General features: G+C 39.9%; 1 long non-coding RNA gene across 1 annotated transcript in view; it reads left to right on the top strand.

The window, feature by feature from the left end:
- LOC126295176 (uncharacterized) overlaps positions 1-20,958 on the top strand; it is a 55,547-nt gene that overhangs the window by 17,550 nt on the left and 17,039 nt on the right. Inside the window, exons 2-3 of the long non-coding RNA XR_007552398.1 lie at positions 4,187-4,636; positions 19,524-19,672. This is a non-coding gene — a long non-coding RNA (uncharacterized LOC126295176). The remainder of the gene's footprint in view (positions 1-4,186; positions 4,637-19,523; positions 19,673-20,958) is intronic.

Raw genomic sequence — 20,958 nt, 5'->3', positions numbered from 1 at the left:
TCAATGATGTTCTGAGTGACATGTCCTAACCGATCGTCTGCTTTCCAAGAACTGTTACTCCCATTTCTACAGGCCCTTACTGCCAACGGGCAGTGCAGTGGTTGACCAAAGATGCTGCAGCAACAATTCAGGATCATTTAAGGGCACTACGTGTCTCAAGTAATATCATTCAGAGACCACACTCATCAGTTTGAAGTGACTGCACACAAGCCTCACAGTCTAATTAAGGACAGTAAGGAGAAATGCTGGGAGCACCATATCTGCACCTGGGCAATGTATGTCTTAATTGTGTGTACAGACCAAGCTCCATAGTCTTAATGATTTACAACTGGTGTCAGTTCTTGCTGAACACCTTGCAAACCATTCTGTATCAGCATCTGTCATCTGTTCTTACCCAACTACCATAACTACATAATGGGAAAGTTGAAGATATATCCCTATTGTTCACCCTCACCACTTTGAATTATATAAAAACCTTTGACTGAGAACTTCCCAATTCTAACCAAACAAAACCCCACATCCATCAACATGTACTGGCCACTTAGCCTCACCAACATGCTGTGCAAATTGATTAAAAAGATTGTAGCATGATGGTTATGTTGGATTTTCCATTGTGGGGCTGTCAGTTTAGTTTCTGGAAAGGACAATCCACAAATGACCATTTGATTAGATGGGAAACATCAGTCCGAAAGGCTTTTCTTTTTTTTTTAAACCCAATACCTCATTGCAGTCTTCTTTTCACATATGTAAGGTGTATGACACCACTTGGAACCATCACATTTTACTTACTGTCCATAACTGGGGCTTTTGGTGCTCCATATTGATTTTTTGTGGGTTTGTTCCTTTCAGGGTCAGTATATCACTCAGCAGCCCACAGGTTTAAGAGAACAGTGTCCTTCAGGGCTCCATGTTGAGTGTAACATTCTTCCTCATGTCTGTCATTAGGCTAGTTACATCTGTCAGACCAGTGCTGTGCACTGTATGTTGACAGTTTTTGCATTTGGTATAATTTCAAATGTGTAGCCTTGGCTGATCACCAGCTCCAAGTGGCTCCGCTTTGAACTTTTCCTGTACCTTCCAGTTCTATCCCGAGGAAACACTGTTCTTACACTCAGGTGTAATTACCAGTTGGAATATGCCTGGCGTAAGGCTCTATGATGGGAATTCCTAACCCTGTAAGAATGTGTATTCCATGTTTTCCTGCATCCCTGTTGATGTTGAACCTCAGATGCACACATTTTCCCCGCCCTATCGAAAAAACAGTAATAAGAATTTTGTCTGGACGAAAATGCTTTAACAACTTTGGCTAAATGACTACATTAACTATAACCCATATTGTCAGACTGTTGTAGGTGAATATTCTGTTGATAATTATGTTCTCACTTATGTTTATCTATGATGTTATCATGATCAAAGAGAACGTTTCAAGAATGCTACAAGCTTAAATTCCATTCTGATCCAAATTAATTAATCACATATTGTGTTAACTGTAAGGTTACTGTTTTACTAAACAGAAAGAATCTGCAACATGAGTTAGCCCAAAACTTCACGAATTGTTAAGATATTATGTACTTTTGAACTAGAAAGAGAGAGTGTGACATGAAGTCTTGTATTGTAAATATATAGCATTTCGGAGCTACCGTAAAGAACACCCAGTTAAAAAATTATTCAGTCCCACCCAGTAAACACTCAAATTATGTAGTCACAAAGAAACTTAAAATTATGTCAGGTGAAGCAGGAAACTATAGTAAAACTAATGAAGTGACAACAGTGTAGCAGTTGGGACAAACATGAACACTCACAGATTGTTTTTATATACAGGGTGATTCAAAAAGAATATTACAACTTTAAAAATGTGTATTTAATGAAAGAAACATAATATAACCTTCTGTTATACGTCATTACAAAGAGTATTTAAAAAGGTTTTTTTTTTTTTCACTCAAAAAAAAGTTCAGAGATGTTCAATATGGCCCCCTCCAGACACTTGAGCAATATCAACCCAATACTCCAACTCGTTCCACACTCTCTGTAGCATATCAGGCGTAACAGTTTGGATAGCTGTTGTTATTTCTCGTTTCAAATGATCAATGGTGGCTGGGAGAGGTGGCTGAAACACCATATCGTTAACATACCCCCATAAGAAAACATCGCTGGGTGTAAGATCAGGGCTTCTTGGAGGCCAGTGATGAAGTGCTCTGTCACGGGCTGCCTGGCGGCCGATCCATCGCCTCGGGTAGTTGACGTTCAGGTAGTTACAGACAGATAAGTGCCAATGTGGTGGCGCTCCATCCTGCTGAAATATGAATTGTTGTGCTTCTTGTTCGAGCTGAGGGAACAGCCAATTCTCTAACATCTCCAGATACTGCAGTCCAGTTACAGTAGCACCTTCGAAGAAAAAGGGACCAAAAACTTTATTAGCTGAAATGGCACAGAAGACGTTCACCTTAGGTGAGTCATGTTCATACTGAGTTGTTTCCCACAGATTCTCAGTGCCCCATATACAGACATTGTGACAGTTGACGTTCCCGTTAGTGTGGAAAGTTGCTTCATCACTAAACAGAATCTTTGAAACAAAAGAGTCATCTGTTTCCATTTGAGCAAGGATAAAATCACAGAAATCGATTCTTTTAATCTTATCAGCTGCAGACAGTGCTTGAACCAATTTCAGACGATAAGGTTTCATAACTAACCTTTTTCGTAGGACTCTCCATACAGTTGATTGTGGGATTTGCAGCTCTCTGCTAGCTCTGCGAGTCGATTTTCCTGGGCTGCAAACAAATGCTTGCTGGATGCGTGCTACATTTTCATCACTCGTTCTCGGCCGTCCAGAGCTTTTCCCTTTGTACAAACACCCATTCTCTGTAAACTGTTTATACCAACGTTTAATACACCACCTATCAGGAGGTTTAACACCATACTTCGTTCGAAATGCACGCTGAACAACTGTCGTCGATTCACTTTTGCCATACTCAATAGCACAAAAAGCTTTCTGTTGAGCGATCGCCATCTTAGCATCAACCGACACTGACGCTTAGTCAACAGCGCGTCAAGCGAACAAATGTACAACTAAATGAAACTTTATAGCTCCCTTAATTCGCCGACAGATAGTGCTTAGCTCTGTCTTTTGTCGTTGCAGAGTTTTAAATTCCTAAAGTTGTGGTATTCTTTTTGAATCACCCTGTATTATGAATAATATAAAGTTTTGAATCAAGAAAATGATCCCTGGAAGGAGAAGAATGTCGTTGGCTGACAATCATAACAAAATGTGGACATGCACAAATTTTTTCACTCTTGTAATGGATTACATGCTGCACAGTACATTAATTAGCAAAGTAACATGGAGTTTGATGACAAGAAGTCCTAAAATAATTAAAGTAGCGTGAAATGAGATTTACACTCTGCACCAACTTGTTAGGATTTGAATGTGACAAAATGGATGTATTGGCTGTAGTGGAGTAGTGGTTATTAATTCACCATGATACTCTCCCGCTTCTTCATTCCTCTTTCATCTCTCAAATAACCAATGACATTTCTACTTGATGAGTAGCCTGCCACATCACTGTGCCTTCACATTTCGTTTCATTTATCTAGTGCATCAGTTTATCAAATGACTGACTGAATGATCTTATAGTTTTTTAAAGTGATCATCCAGGTCTCTGTGAATATTTGTAATCATGCAAAGGGCAGGTAATACATGATCTTATGCATGACTGTTACATGCTTGGTGCAAGATTGTGGACATGCAGAGTGTGGAGAAATGCATTTCCTATTTACACACATGTAAAAGGTCTGAATGTATCTTCCAATTAGAATATCAGTGGGATCTGATGGGATAAATGAGCAAAAAGTGAATGGAACAAGAGGGTAGAAGCAGGCAGAGAACCTTTCTAACAGAAATTGGGGCTGTGTGTGATGGCTGGTCATCATTTTTGATTGCTCTGGCATTAGTAATGTCTGTAGCTGTTATGTATCTGTATACTGCTGAACACCCCATCTGTGTGATAGTAGATTGTCGTCATCCATAGTGATTAAAAAATTATTGAACTAAAAGCTTTTCTCACCTGTATTTTTTATTTATTTTAGAATGTTTTATATGTGTCATTATTTGTGGTGATGTAATGTAGGTGACTGATTTACATTTGAATTCAGTTGATTTGCATTTTTAATTATTTATTTATTTTTACAGGCTATGAAAAGCAACAGAGTACAAAGTGTAGGTGACAAGAAAAAATGTGTAATGCTGAACAATCCAGAGGTAGTACCACCAAAAAGGAAAAGAAATGCAGTCAACTCAAAACAAAAGAAAGAATTAGTTGACAGAAATGTAAAGAAAACTAAAAAAGAATGACAGCCATCTGTACCTGGCTCAGACAAAGATGTGAACAGTGACTCTTAAGATGGCAATAACTGTCTTCTAATGACATAATGTATGAGAACAAGAATGATGTTGATAAGAATAAAGTTTCTCGTAGTATCCAATCAAGTAATAAAATTAGTTATGGAAAATTAAAGACAAATACTGCAGTCCCAGTACTAGGCAAAATTAGTAAAGAATCCACCAATGATGAAAATAGTAATTGCACCACCAAGAAAACTGAAAATATGAAAACAAGTGTTATGAGCAATGCTTTTACAGGTAAGATGATTGTTTCAGTATCCCAACTTAAAGAATGTAAGACATACACTAGTGTCTAAAGTTAAAGCAACAAACTGTTATTTCCCCAACCTGTGTCCAGTTCACAATATAATCATACAAACTGTCAAACAGATGTCCGTAAGATTGTGTTCTGGATATAAGGTGGCATTCCGATCAACTGACAAATATGCCAGCGGTGATGTCAGGGCACCTATGAAAAAAGGTAGTGTCTGCCAGGTAGCCCAACAGCCACAATCATTTTGTACACAGTCAGAGAAGATGTTTACCCGACACTCTGCAGTGGTGGGCCATAGAAAGAACAGAAACAGGACAGCAGCTAACTGATTTGGACCAATGGTGTAATGTGAATCATTCTGCCATTTCCCGGATTTGCTGACAGTTTATAGAAACCAAAACTGTATCCCAAAGACCGGGGCAGGGCCGACCATGTGTGACTTCAGGAGAGAGGACTGTGATTTGGCTGTAAGAGCACAATAGTAGCGCCTTAGTATGATGTTGTTGTTGTTGTTCTCGTCTTCAGTCGTGAGACTGGTTTGATGCAGCTCCCCATGCTACTCTATCCTGTGCAGGCTTCTTCATTTCCCAGTACTTACTGCAACCTACATCCTTCTGAATCTGCTTAGTGTATTACTCTCTTGGTCTCCCCACACGATTTTTACTCTCCACACTGCCCTCCAATGCTAAAGTTGTGGACCCTCGATGCCTCAGAACATGTCCCACCAAGCGATCCCTTCTTCTAGTCAAGTTGTGCCACAAACTCCTCTTCTCCACATTCTATTCAATACTTCCTCATTAGTTATGTGATCTACCCATCTAATCTTCAGCATTCTTCTGTAGCACCACATTTTGAAAGCTTCTATTCTATTCTTGTCCAACTATTTATCGTCCATGTTTCACTACCATACATGGCTACACTCCATATAAATACTTTCAGAAACGACTTCTTGACACTTACATCTCTACTCAATATTAACAAATTTCTCTTCTTCAGAAACACTTTCCTTGCCATTGCCAGTCTACATTTTATATCCTCTCTACTTTGACCATCATCAGTTATTTTGCTCCCCAAATATCAAAACTCCTTTATTACTTTAAGTGTCTCATTTCCTAGTCTAATTCCCCCAGCATCACCCAACTTAATTCAACTACATTCCATTATCCTCGTTTTGCTTTTGTTGATGTTCATCTTACATACTCCTTTCAAGACACTGTCCATTCCATTCAACTGCTCTTCCAAGTCCTTTACTGTCTCTGACAGAATTACAATGTCATCGGCGAACCTCAACGTTTTTTTTTTTTTTTTCTCTCCATGGACTTTAATACCTACTCCGAATTTTTCTTTTGTTTCCTTTACTGCTTGCTCAATATACAGCCGTGACTTATTAAACTGATAGCAGGTGTTGACAGATGTGAAAATTACCGAACTTTCTTTGGGATTGGAATTATTATATTCTTCTTGAAGTCTGAGGGTATTTCACCCGCCTCATACATCTTGCTCACCAGATGGTAGAGTTTTGTCAGGACTGGCTCTCCTAAGGCCTTCAGTAGTTCTAATGAAATGTTGTCTACTCCCAGGGCCTTGTTTCGACCCAGGTCTTTCAGGGCTCTGTCAAACTCTTCACGCAGTATCATATCTCCCATTTCATCTTCATCTACATTGTCTTCCATTTCCATAACATTGTCCTCAAGTACATCACCCTTGTATAGACCCTCTATATACTCCTTTCATCTTTCTGCTTTCCCTTCTTTGCTTAGAACTGGGTTTCCATCTGAGCTCTTGATATTCATATAAGTGGTCCTCTTTTCTCCAAAGGTATCTTTAATTTTCCTGTAGGCAGTATCTATCTTACCCCTAGTGAGATAAGCTTCTACATCCTTACATTTGTCCTCAAGCCATCCCTGCTTGGCCATTTTGCACTTCCTGTCAATCTCATTTTTGAGACGTTTGTATTCCTTTTTGCCTGCTTCATTTACTGCGTTTTTATAGTTTGTCCTTTCAGCAATTAAATTCAATATTTCTGCTGTTACCCAAGGATTTCTACTAGCCCTCGTCTTTTTACCTACTTTATCCTCTGCTGCCTTCATTACTTCATCCCTCAGAGCTACCCATTCTTCTTCTACTGTATTTCTTTCCCCCATTCCTGTCAATTGTTCTTTGTGCTCTCCCTGAAACTCTGTACACCCTCTGGTTCTTTCAGTTTATCCAGGTCCCATCTCCTTAAATTCCCACCTTTTTTCAGTTTTTTCAGTTTTAATCCACAATTCATAACCAATAGATTGTGGTCAGTGTCCATATCTGCCCCTGGAAATGTCTTACAATTTAAAACCTGGTTCCTAAAGCACTATCTTACCATTATATAATCTATCTCATACCTTCTAGTATCTCCAGGATTCTTCCATGTATACAACCTTCTTGTACGATTCTTGAACCACGTGTTAGTTATGCTCTGTGCAAAATTCTACCACACGGCTTCCTCTTCCATTTCTTAGCCCCAATCCATATTCACCCACTGTGCTTCCTTCCCTAACTTTTCCTACTCTCGAATTCCAGTCACCCATGACTTAAATATTCGTCTCCATTCACTACCTGAATAATTTCTTTTATCTCATCTTACATTTCATCAATTTCTTCATCATCTGCACATCTAGTTGGCATATAAACTTGCACTATTGTAGTAGGCATGGGCTTTGTGTCTATCTTGGCCACAATAATGTCTTCACTATGCTGTTGATAGTAGTGTACCCGCACTCATATTTTTTTTATTCATTATTAAACCTACTCCTGCATTACCCCTATTTTATTTTGTATTTATAACCCTGTATTGACCTGACCAAAAGTCTTGTTCCTCCAGCCACCAAACTTCACTAATTCCCACTATATCTAACTTCAACCTATCCATTTCCCTTTTTAAATTTTCTAACCTACCTGTCCAATTAAGGGATCTGACATTCAATGGTCTGATCCGTAGAACACCAGTTTCCTTTCTCCTGATAACGACGTCCTCCTGAGTGGTCCTCGCCTGGAGGTCCAAATGGGGGCTATTTTACCTCCAGAAGGTTTTACCCAAGATGATGCCATCATACAGTAAAGCTACATGCCCTCAGGAAAAATTACGGCAGTAGTTTCCTCTCACTTTCAGCCGTTCGCAGTACCAGCACAGCAAGGCCGTTTTGGTTTGTGTTACAAGGCCAGATCAGATTGTGGCTCCTGCAACTACTGAAAAGGGTGGTGCCCCTCTTCAGCAACCACACGTTTGTCTGGCCTCTCAGCAGATACCCCTCCATTGCGGTTGCACCTAGAGTACGGCCATCTGTATCGCTGAGGCATGCAAGCCTCCCCACCAATAGTAAGGTCCGTGGTTCATGGGGGTAGGAGCGGCTTAGTAGTGCACAGTAATTGGATGTGAGCTCACCGCATCCACTGGATGTGTTGCATCAGGGCAAACAGTGTGCAGAAAGTTTTGGCAGAGTGGCCTTCGTTGTCAGAGACCTGCTGTATGCCTAACTCTGATGCATCTTCACAGAAGAGAAGGGAACATCGGGAGTGGAGTCTCAACATGCCACCTCAATTGTCAAACAGTGGGCCACTGTTGCTTTCACAGATGAGTCCCAGTTTAGTCTGGAGAGTGATTCTCGTTGGATTCACATCTCGAGGAAACATGGAACATGATTTTTGCACCCAAACATTGTAGAAAGAGACCAATATTGAGGAGAGTCCCTAACGGAGTGGGCACGGATTATGTTTACCATTCAAACCCCTCTTCATGAAATTGTATGGGTTAATTGGCAAGGATTAAGTGCTGTCAGGTATCATGAAAAGATCTTGGTTCCTCACCTTCAGTTGTTGCAGGGTACTTTGTGCCCACACTTCATATTGATGGATGTTAATGCTTGACCCCAAAACTCATGTTCTTTGCATCAGTGCACTGTTGCTGTCAGTTGAATCCAATGCTGCCAGATAGAGGTAGGTTTCCTACAGCATTGAATATATGGTCATTCTTAAGACAGCAGGAATTTAAAATCAAACATTGGACATTTTTATATTAATTTTGAGTACGAGGCCCATAAAATATGATACTGGCTTTTCCTTGTGGATGGTCATACCCAAATTCTGTCACTGCCATGGTTCTCAGTAACTTACAATCTTCTCTCTTTCTCTACCACCCTATTTATTGACATCTGACTCACATTTAGATATGGTTTTTATATAATATTTTATAGTAATTCCCCCCCCTTCCCTTCCTCTCTCTCTCTCTCTCTCTCTCTCTCTCTCTCTCTCTCTCTCTCTCTCTCTCTCTCTCTCTCTAATTTGAAGCTTATTAATTCACATACATTTTTACATATTGTCATATCAGTTAACTAGGTATTGAAGAAAGTTCATGTAGACAGCCAAAATATGAATGTGGCAAGCACAATATCAGTCCATAGAAGACATCAGGTGAAAATCGTGGTTTACATGGACTGACAAGAACAAGAGCAGAGTGGCAGATTTCAAAGTATTAGGATTTACAAAGGCTATTACTTGGTGAAAGGTGACAGCTTCACATGTATGAGGTGTATCAGGTCACATAAAGCTGACTACCGGAAGTTGGTGTTGTCATGGTGGTACATTCATGTGCTTATGTTGATAGCCATCTCCAGTTCAACAGCATCTCTGATTCAGAGTAGCAATCAATAGTATTGCTGAATACCAAACCTGTCCACACTATGGAGGTCACTGGCTGGAAGCATCCTGGTGTTGACTGCTTTGATGAGTGCATGGTTTCCGTAGTTTCAACATCTTGATGATCCTGGATGTTTGTATCCACCAAAATGTCATCAGGGAAATTAGACCACAAGTATTCAGGTCCTGCAAGAAGGCAGCCCTGTGGGGTCTCCTCAGAAACTTCCTTGTATGGAATCTCATTTCTGTTATAGGTGCCACCCATAGTATGTAGCATTATCAGTTATGATGAGGATGCTGGGTCAGCATTGTCCATGAAGTCAGGTTTTACCTTGGAACAATTGTTTAGTGATGCCACTGTGACAGTAGCTTCTTTCTTCTGGTAGTGCAACTGGTCTCATTGGTTCACATTATCTACTACTACTACTAGAGTCCAGCCAAATGATCTGCCAAACAATTGTGCCCATACTTGTGTTCCGAGTCTGAAAGCTGTTTGGGGTGCTGGATGGGAGTGGCACTGAATGTGGAGGAAATATAGTAATATTATTGGAATTCCTCCATAAAGCATATTTAGCAGATTTTTATTTTTTACGTTTATTGATGGTGTCTACAATGTGCTAAGGAATAAGTTTAATGCTGCTCCTGTTTGTACAAGTACAAAGTTCCTTCTTGCATTCTTCTGTCCCTTCATACTATAGATTCCATTCTACTTTTACATCTTCATCATCTAATCTCATTGAGTAACAAGATGCTTAATTTTATTAGCTATTATTTTCCTTGTTCACCTGTTAAAGTAGAATAAATTGTTTAAAGTATTATGACAGTCTAGAAATTATTGACAGGAAAGATATAATGAATTTGATTTAATAAGAAATGAGACAGTTGATGACAGGCATTGATGTCCTCTTTGTTTATCCTTTTTATAATATATTTGTCTGCTGTTTGCAGCTTTTGTGGCTGTTTCTCATAATCGAGCCTTTCCTTTGTAAGTGACATTATTGTTTAATCAATATTGAAGATTTTCTCAGAAGACCCCCACATACACTGAAGCAGAGGAAGAAACTGGCCAAAATAGACAAAACACTATTACAAAATAACAAAAATTTGGATGTATTTGATGAAAATAGCAGGGTGTTACGTTTAAGAACTTGATGCCTGCATGCTTTCATAATAAATGTTTTAGATTTATCATATGAGTTTTATTGAGACCATTGTAGTCCATTCCCTTAAAAAACATTTATTTCAGTATTACACTCAAATAGTGATTTCCCTTTTGTTTTTAAATACATCTTCACCCACCTGTCATCTTGCTGTGTCTAATTTCTCCAAGTCTGTGGCTCAAAGCACTCTTACTTATGTTAGTATTTATTTGTATGTCCACCTTTATGAACATCTATGCTTACAATACAACTTAATTTTTGTAGGTAGTTAGGTGGATTATTCTCTCTTTCATTTATTTATGCTGAGGAGCGAGGTGGTACAGGGGCCATGAAGGTTTAGATCTCCTGTGATTTCATAATTCAGTCAAGGTAAATGGTGAGATACTTCCTTGAAAGAGCATGGCCAATTTCATTCCCCATCCTTGAAGGAGTCAGAGATTCTGACCTATCCATAATGACCTTAATGTCAATGTGATGTTAAACCCTAACTCTTGTTCACTCCTTCCTTCCTTCATCTTGCACTTATACACTTCCATACAACCATTGTATCAGATGGTTTGCTTGATTTCTGTTACTTGCTGTGCCAGATTTCATCACATATGATACAAGGTGAAGGGTAATCTCTTCTTCTGTGACCTGGCTCATTATGGTCAGCGTTATATACAGATATTGGTAACAGTAAAAATATGTGATGGTCTTAGTAAATTTTTGTGTACGAACCATTTGGAGATGTATATAAACTTTTCAAGTATAATTTGATCTTAAGGCTCTAATTTGGATCAGTTGTATAATCTAAGATAAACAGTTTGATGTCTTGTTAGAAGATGTTCATGATGATGATGTATTTATGCTTATTGGCCATCACACAGAAAGCTCTGAGGGCCTCATACTTACAAAACAGCCACCTAAAATTGATCATCAGTTACCTTTTTGCAAGTTAGCCTCTACTGATTGAGGAGAAATTGACTGTGGAATGCCTTTTAAATATTGATTTTGATGCACTTTCAGACTACTTTTCACAATTTTGAAATTTTAATGATACAGGACAGAAAATGGAAGTGTGTGTCCTAGATTGTACAACTTTTCTGTACAATTTCCTGTTTTCTGTCTTTCTGTTTTCCTGACTAGCAAACTAGCAATCTTGTGCTCTTTCAGTTAAACCTGATGAATGTACTGCAATAGCTTCTGTCCCTCAATGTGTTGATTTAACCATCTACATCTGCCTCTAAATGTATGTCTACATCTGTTCTCCCTCTATATTAAGTTTGGCAGAGTTCGTAGTGTACCAGTACCATACCCCACCCCACCCCCACCCCCATCCCCTCCAACACTCTATCCCTCCATTATATATGGAAGAATTACTTCTGTAGTTGTTGCATTGTAGTCATTATGTGAGATGTATGTTGGAGGAAATAGTATTTATCTTAGCTCCTCTTGAAATTGGACGTCTCAGAATTTTGTAAGAAAAAATACTCTGTGCTGCACATAGTCTGTCTTGTAGCATCTCCCACTCCAGTTTTAGCAGCATTTTTGCAACGAACTCACACCAGCTACAAAAATGTGTGATGAAGTGTGCAGTTCTGTTTTGAATCTTTTCTACGTGTACCACTAAAACAATTTTGTAAATTGCTGTATTTGACAAACCATATTCAGGAATTGATTGGCAACAATTTTGCAAGTGATCTCATTCATAGGTGAATTAAACTTTTTTAGCATTCTTATAATACTCATGAATTCTGCTCTCTGCCTTCCCTCTGACGAGATTTGTGTGGTGGTCTACCTTAAATCACCCAGACAGGAACTCTGATATGCTCTAAGACTGAGGCTAATCGTAGTGAAAAGAAAATTGTGTATTGGGTAATAAAATGTTTTTGTATCAGTTAGTACATCACATATGTTCTACAGATTCCCTTTCAGGCTTCGTTTCTTAAACACTAGCATATATATTTTGCACAATGTGACATACTCTTTTAGTGCAGAGGTTTTCTGATGTTTATATGTGGTTGTAGTTCTGGTTTATTATATGGTATCAACAGTTATTTCCATTGTGTAGCACATGACCAGTGACATAAAATTTAATGAATGACCTATTCAGTGCTCAAGCCAGGCTTTGGTGCACAATGGAAATACATGTGCAATCTCCAGTGTGTTTAACTTGTAAAGATTTATAAAAGCCTTTTGTTCAAGCTGAGTGAGTTATGGAAAGTGTTTAACTTGAACTGGAATCATGCATTAAATCACGAAAGAAATGACTGTCAATCTCGTTCAGGCATACGGGAACACCAAAAACACAAAATACTACCACGCCTAATACAGTGTAGAAAAATCATTGCCATTCAAAGTAGCTTCCATTTGTCTCAGTATGGATAAAAGCAGGTCCTGTATGGCTTTCAAGGGAATTTTATACCATTCTACCAGCAAAATAATGGCAAGTGGTGGTAACAATGATTGAGGTTGGTAGTGATCACACACCCTTTTCACTGAAGTAGACTAGAAAGGCTCATATTGAGATCTGGTGATTGTGGCAGATAGCAGAGAAGGAACAATTTCTCCTCATGATCACAAAATCAGTCCTGGATGACATGAGCTTTGTGAACCGAAGGCCCTATTGTCTTGGAACACATCACCACCATTAAGGAACAAATACCAGAATCATGGCATGGACCTGATCAGCCAATATGGTCTCACAATCCTTGGCATTATGTGACCTTGCAGAGTAACTGTCAGGCCCATGGAAACCACAATATGGCTGTCAAATTATCACAGAACTTCTGCCATGTTTCACTCTTGGATTGAAAGCTGATCTGTATCGCTGATTTCTGGTTTTGGATTTCCAGCTCACCCTTCGGTTTCCAGCTTATGGAGCTCCATTTGTGTTGTTCCAAGTGTGACATTTAACTCAGCAATTCCTTTTTGCAACTGCCATTATCCTATTTTTCATCACAGCTCCCTTTGATGATGGTCCATCATGATCACTCAACGCACACTTTTCATCAGCATTGTGACAGCAAATGATGTTTTCCCACTTTCCTGGTTTGTGGTATAAATCTCCAATACAGTACCTCCTGAAACACCAAACTCTGTGGCTGTCTTGGTTACAGAAGCAACCACCATATGAGCACCACTAATTTGATATGTTCGAATGCACTGAGCTCTTGTATAATGCAAGTACAACTACACAGAACACTGCTCTGACCAAGAGTAGAGCTTTGCACAGAGCAGTTTGTGGTCAAACTGCAGGCTTGGCTACCATTGAAATTTATGTTCAGGCTTGCATTTCATGTAGTGTTTCCATATTTGTGTGCAACCCCTGCATTTGAAGATTTTATTCAAAAGCAATGAGGCTGATGGCACTGCTGTTTGTACAGTCTGAATGTCTTTCATAAACTTCCTGTAGAGGCAGAATGGTAGTAATAAGTAATTTCACTCTGATCTGTTGCGTGTGACATTGGTTTGATTTTGCAACAGGTAATACATGAAATTACATTTCACTAACCATACTGATTAGTTGCCTTGCAGAAATGGTTGTTGGTGCAGTATTTTAAACATGAACATAAGATGCAAATTAACTGTACGATGAGTGAGAGTTCTTTTGATTTAAACAAATACGAACTGACGTGCCTCTCATGATGTACTTCAAGCGATGTTGCATAACTAAACATTAGAAGGTCCAGGTTGGAATATCAACAATGTTGTAAAAAAGATAGATTAGTACCCACCATAAGGAGTTGCAGACAAGCACAATGACAGATTGCTACAAATAATCTTTCAGCCAAAGTTATCTTCAGAAAAGAAAAACAAAAATTTACACACATTCACACAAGCAAATCCACCTCTCACACACTTGACTGCTATCTCCAACCACTTCAGCCAGAATGGAACTAAAACACATTGAATGGGAGCAACAATCTGAAGCTGGGCGGGGAATAAATAGGAGGGTACTTGTGAGGAAGAGGAATCAGCACTGCTTGGTGGAGCATCCAGAAACAACAGGTGCAGAACAGGGTTGCCAGGCACAGCATTAGTGGGGGAGAGTGGTGGCAGGCGGGGGGAGGACTGTTAAGCAGGGAGGGGAAAAGATGAGCATAGAAGCAGAAAAGACCAATGGGTTCACCTCAGAGAGCAGCCCATAGTGAAGGTGAGGGGACTTTGGGAGAGTGTGTGAGGGCAATAGCTTACCGTAGGTTTAGGCTGGGATGATTTTGAGAATAGAGAATATGAAACCCCAAACCCCTGGTCTGTTAGAGGTTAATGGATGATGTCTTCACAATCTGGAGTCAGGGACAAGACACCATATCCTCATTGCTCTACAACCTCAACACCTCTCCTATCAACTTCACTTGGTCCTACTCAACCGAGTGTGCTACCTTCCTGGACATTGACCCCCTCCTCACTGATGGCGACATCCACACCTCTATCCACATTAATCACCCCAACCACCAGCAGTACCTGCATTTTGATAGCTGTCATTACCTCCACACCAAAAAATCCCTTGCTTACAACCTGGCCACTTGAGGGATGGTGTACCTGCAGTGATGGGAGCTCCCATGCCCAGTATGTTGAAGGTCTCTCAAAGGCCATCACAGACAACCACCTTTTCCCAGACCTAGCCTGCAAACAGATTTCCCAATGTCATATCCCCACAGACCCCAGTCCTCCCACCATCCATATGTGGCTCACATTCTATTACATTACTGCAAGCTTCGCTCAATAAGTAATACCCCACTTTTTTTTCTCAGAGCTCATTTATTGTCAATAGTCAGAAGTTGGTGACAATGTACTTCAACATGTCTTGTCCATGTCTTATTTTTCTACGTAGTCTCCATCATTGTTGAGGAGCTTGTATTCTGTGCTGGTAAAAGCTCTTGTCCTGTAGGCTCAGCCATATTTTCATTGCACAACTGACACTCTTGTCATCTTCAAAGAGTGTTCCCCACAGAGAACCATAAGCAGCCAAAAGAGATGGAAGTCTGAGGGTACCAGGTCTGGACCGTAGGGTGGGCGAGGCAGTGCTGTCCAACCCAATTTGGTGATGTGTTCCCATAGTCTCAGACTTGTGTGGGGCATGCATTATCACATTGGAGCAAGAGTTGTGCAGGATTCTTGTCTGATGGTTCTTGAGTTTATTCAGTCTTCATTTATGCCTCTGAATTGGTGGTTGACCCTCTTGGCATCATATCCACAGAAGTGACATCACAGTCCTAGAAGACTGTCACTGTTACTTTTCCAGCAGTGGGGGTTGTCTTGAATTTCTTCTTTTGTGGTGGACGAGGATCATGCCACTCTATGAAATGCCTTTTTGTTTCCAGCACAAAGTGGTGCACCCAGCTTTTGCCCCTTGTAATGATTCGTGACAGAAAGGCCTTTCCGTCAGCCTCAAAACTCTCCAACAATTCAGATGAAATGGCTTTTCTTTGACCCTTGTGGTCTACTGTGAGCATTTGTGGTACCTACTACCATGAGCACCTCTTTGAATATACAATATCATTGCAGACACGCTTCCAGAGCTGACCGACAAATGTAGAGCCAATTGTCAAGTTGTGTTGTGCCAGTCACTACGAATAATGGCATCTACACAATTCAGCATATCTGGATCAGTGGCTGTGATAGGATGTCCCAAGTGTATCTGATCATGAACCTCTTTTTCACCATTATTTGAGGGTGTAAATTTTGTAAACACAACACCCAACTATACTCTTATCAACTGCAGCATTGCCATACTCTCTACAAAAACATTTATGAATGTTCACCATGGTTTCTTTTTCTGCATACAAGAATTCAATAACAGCATGCTGCTTGTAATGTGAGTCATATGTAGACACAATTTTGACACTGTAATATGGCTCTTCCATCTGCCAGAATGGTCCAAAACTTCACAGGTGCACAGAAGAAACATCAAATGTGAAGCACCAACAAAGACATATGTCTATGTATATTAATGGATTTAAAAAAAAATGTAAACTATGGCCCTGTGTCTATTGTAATCATCTATGGGAGACTTCAGTTGTAAGAATCTTATTAAGGGCTCATCTGTAGTGGTAGACTGCATGTTGATTTATGAAAAATTAAAACTATTTATACAGCCACTAACAACTCGGATGCTAAAAATGGTCCTGCAATGTGCCGATGATGGCACTGCCAGGCATGAGTTGGTGTGAGCTACAAAATAAATTTTCCCAGTGGTCTTGATTATTGTGTGATTGTTTAAAGCAAATTGATCCAGTCCTTTTTATGGCTTCCGCATATGCAGGCCTAGCCAGCTGTTCCATCAGCATCTCTCTCTCTCTCTCTCTCTCTCTCTCTCTCTCTCTCTCTCTCTCTCTGTGTGTGTGTGTGTGTGTGTGTGTGTGTGTGTGTGTGTGTGTGCATGCCCCCATCCCCCTTTCTCTTGATTTATGATGTTTGATGTGGTCTACCACAATTTTCTTGTTTGTGATAAATGTTTGTATCTGCATACTACTTACACCCAGTACCCTCAATTCTTGAATGTCCTATCAATCCACTTCATATTGAACATCCAGCTCTAAGACCACTTCTCAAACACTTCAATTCATTACATCTCCATTTGTCCCACAGTCCATAATTCACTTTAGTACAATGCAGTTTTCAAGATACAAATTCTCATAATTTTTTTCTCATATTAACATATATATTTGATCCTAGTAAACTTCTTTTAGCGAGGAAGACTATGTTGTCTGCGTTAATGTTCTTCTTACATACTCTATGCTTCCAGGGTGGCAGAATTCCTTCCTACTCAGTCTACTATTCACCCCATTCAACAGGCCCTTTAATTCTTCTTCAGTTTCACAGAAGATAGGGATGCTATCACCGAATTTTGTTATTGAAATCAATTTCCCTTGAATTTTATTCCCATTTCTGTACATTTCTTTTACTACTTTCATCATTTCTTCAGTGTACAAACTCGCCAATGGAGGAGAAAGACTACATCTTTGCCCTAGTGTTCATTTTGATCTCAGTGCTTCTGTTTAATGTTGTTGCTAGGATGGCAAGTACAATGCCGTAACACCAACCACTTTCTTGAATGCCTGGAATCCTTACCCAATCTGTTACCCCTGGAAACCATCCTTGTTACCATTGATGCCACTTCCTTATACACAAATATTCTGCACGTCCAGGGCCTCGCTGCGATGGAGCACTTCCTTTCACGCCAATCACCTGCCACCTTACCTAAAACCTCTTTCCTCATTACCTTAGCCAGCTTCATCCTGACCCACAACTTCTTCACTTTTGAAGGCCAGACATACCAACAATTAAAGGGAACAGCAATGGGTACCAAGATGGCCTCCTCATGTGCCAACCTATTCATGGGTCACTTGGAGGAAGCCTTCTTGGGTACCCAGGCCTGCCAACCCAAAGCTTGGCACAGATTTAATGATGACACCTTCATGATCTGGACTCACAGTGAAGAAGAACTCCAGAATTTCCTCTCCAACCTCAACCCCTTTGGTTCCATCAGATTCACCTGGTCCTACTCCAAAACCCATGCCACTTTCCTTGACGTTGACCTCCATCTGTCCAATGGCCAGCTTCACACGTCCGTCCACATCAAACCCCCCAACAATCAACAGTACCTCCATTATGACAGTTGCCACCCATTCCACATCAAACGGTCCCTTCCCTACAGCCTAGGTCTTTATGGCAAATGAATCTGCTCCAGTCCAGAATCCTTGAACTATTACACCAACAACCTGAAAACAGCTTTCGCATCCCGCAAGTACCCTTCCGACCTGGTACAGAAGCAAATAACCAGAGCCACTTCCTCATCCCCTCAAACCCAGAACTTCCCACAGAAGAACCACAAAAGTGTCCCAATTGTGACAGGATACTTTCCGGGACTGGATCAGACTCTGAATGTGGCTCTCCAGCAGGGATATGACTTCCTCAAATCCTGCCCTGAAATGAGATCCATCCTTCATGAAATCCTCCCCACTCCACCAAGAGTGTCTTTCCGCTGTCCACCTAACCTTCGTAACCTCTTAGTCCATCCCTATGAAATCCCCAAACCACCTTCCCTACCCTCTGGTTCCTACCCTTGTAACCACCGCTAGTGTAAAACCTGTCCCATGCACCCTCCCACCACCACATTCCACATGGGAAAAATATATCTAAAAACAAAGATGCTGTAACTTACCAAACGGAAGTGTTAATATGTTGATAGAGACAATAACAAACACACACACACACACACACACACACACACACACACACACACACACACACACACACAATTTCAAGCTTTCGCAACCCATGGTTGCTTCATCAGGAAAGAGGGAAGGAGACGGAAAGACGAAATGATGTGGGCTTTACAGGAGAGGGTAAGGAGTCATTGCAGTCCCAGGAGCGGAGAGCGGAAAGACTTACCTTAGGGGGGAAAATGGACAGGTATACACTGGCGCGCACACACACACACACATATCCATCCACACATATACTGACACAAGCAGACATATGTAAAGGCGAACTCTTTGCTATGTATATTAATGCTTTGCATTTAGCTTTTGTATAATTGCATTGCAACAATTGGATTTGTGAAGATTCTAGTACAGAAGATAAATGCAGCAGTAATTTATTCACATGTTTATAATGTGTTGGGCAATTTCTAAATTGAAGCAGAGTTTATTAAATACATTAGGTACACTCACAGTTCAACAGTCCTTTCACAGTATTCTCATTCAAATTCCTCAGACTTTTCTTCTTCAGTACATTTTAATGTCATTGCTTATAATATTTGCTTAATTTGTTCTTATGAAATTGATTTAAAACCGTGTGTCAATTTACAATAACCTCCAAAAATGATTTCCTCTATTCAAAAGATCGACACAATAAAATTTCGTTGCAGTATTTCTGTCTGAGAATTGTAAGTTCATGTCAAAAACCTCTATTTTTCCAATCTGTTGTTTTCAGTCATTTACTTTTTACTGTTAGAGTGAAAGGCACATTTTATGAACTAACTAGCTTCCAGTTAGTATAACTATCATTATAATATTATTGTTTTTTTTTTTTTTTTTTTTTTCGTTTCCAGGTGTGAGCTGTTTTTATAGATTCGAGTGGTGGTGGAAGTTTTAACATTGGAGAAGAAACACCACATTCAAAGTTACTTCCTGGGAGTTGTTTCAAGACACCTGAGACTTCTCCATCGCACTCCATATTCCAGATAACACCATGTAATAGGTAAGATTTCTTTACTGCAGACTGATAGTTATGCTAGCAGGTATAATATCATCACAACTTCTATATGATGTCTAGCTGATTATGTGCAAAGGTAGATTAAAAATAAACCTATATAATTATTCTGTTAAGGGTAGTGGTTTACAATGAGAGTGGGACTTGTAATTTTGGTAGAACAAACTGGGAGATTCACCTCCATGAGAGCATGAATGCAAGACTGTATTTGGTCTATAACTTCCAGTAGAAATGAGGGAATGTGAATCACAATTGTGCAGCATGGCATGCAGGTGCAATATTTATTGATAACAGACATCCAGAATCAGTACCATTGAAGTTTCCAGTTTTTTTTTGAACAAGTAATTTCCTGAAGGATTCGATACTATGAAGAAAGGTCTCTACAGTGGCAGGTAATAGCCCCCACTGTGGAGAAAGTAGAAGAGCCTTGGGGAGTACACCTAGAATGAAAATCATGGGAACTCCAAGGCACTGAGGTGGCAGTGGTGTCACTAAACTGTCCCTGTACAGCACTGAAAACAAAGCCAGGGGAAAAATGCATAACTGGTAGGAACCAGCCTTGGATGTAGATGCCCAAGGACAGGATAATTTCTGGAACAGGTTGTAAAGCCAACTCCGTGACATAAAGATGGTGATCTAAAAAAAAAAAAAAAAAAAAGTCAGCCTCTGTACCATCCCAGAATTTCCGTAAGTCCAGACAGCATTAAAGCATTGCATAATTTTACAAAAACAATCATCACCTAACGATACTGGAAATTCAGCAGGAAACATGTATTCCCATATTAGCAAATACCTAAAAACATGTAAAATCTTGCTTCCATCCACTGAAAACCATTTTATTGACAAAGTCCATTCTCAGTAATTAAAATGTCCACAGTCTGGATTTTTTAGTTTTTTGGTGTATGACCTTGCCATGATGGTACTGCTAATGACTGGAACAAAGTAAAAATATAACTCTTATACTTCCTAAGGAGATGCAGCTCTAATGATGATTGCATCTTCAAGTGTAAAGTACTCCACAGGTAAAGCAGTTCCCATTTAGATCTCTGAGTGGTAAATATTGTACTTAGGACGATGTTTTCACCAGAAAAAAACAAATTTGGTATTCTATGTGTCAGTGTGTATGTCATAGTCATTACAGTGGTTGCCCAGGAAGTAATGCACGTTTTTTATTTCTTTTTTCACAGCCCAAACTATGCTACAAATGCAAACCATTATGTATGTATTATTTGAGGTCTCCCGAGTGAGTGTGTCAAGTCACTTTTTACAGATAG

The sequence above is a fragment of the Schistocerca gregaria genome, chromosome 11 (genome assembly GCF_023897955.1).
Source record: "Schistocerca gregaria isolate iqSchGreg1 chromosome 11, iqSchGreg1.2, whole genome shotgun sequence".
In the NCBI taxonomy this organism is placed as follows: domain Eukaryota; kingdom Metazoa; phylum Arthropoda; class Insecta; order Orthoptera; family Acrididae; genus Schistocerca; species Schistocerca gregaria.
The sequence above is the reverse complement of the archived record's forward strand: the minus strand, read 5'-3'. Positions and strand labels throughout refer to the sequence as shown.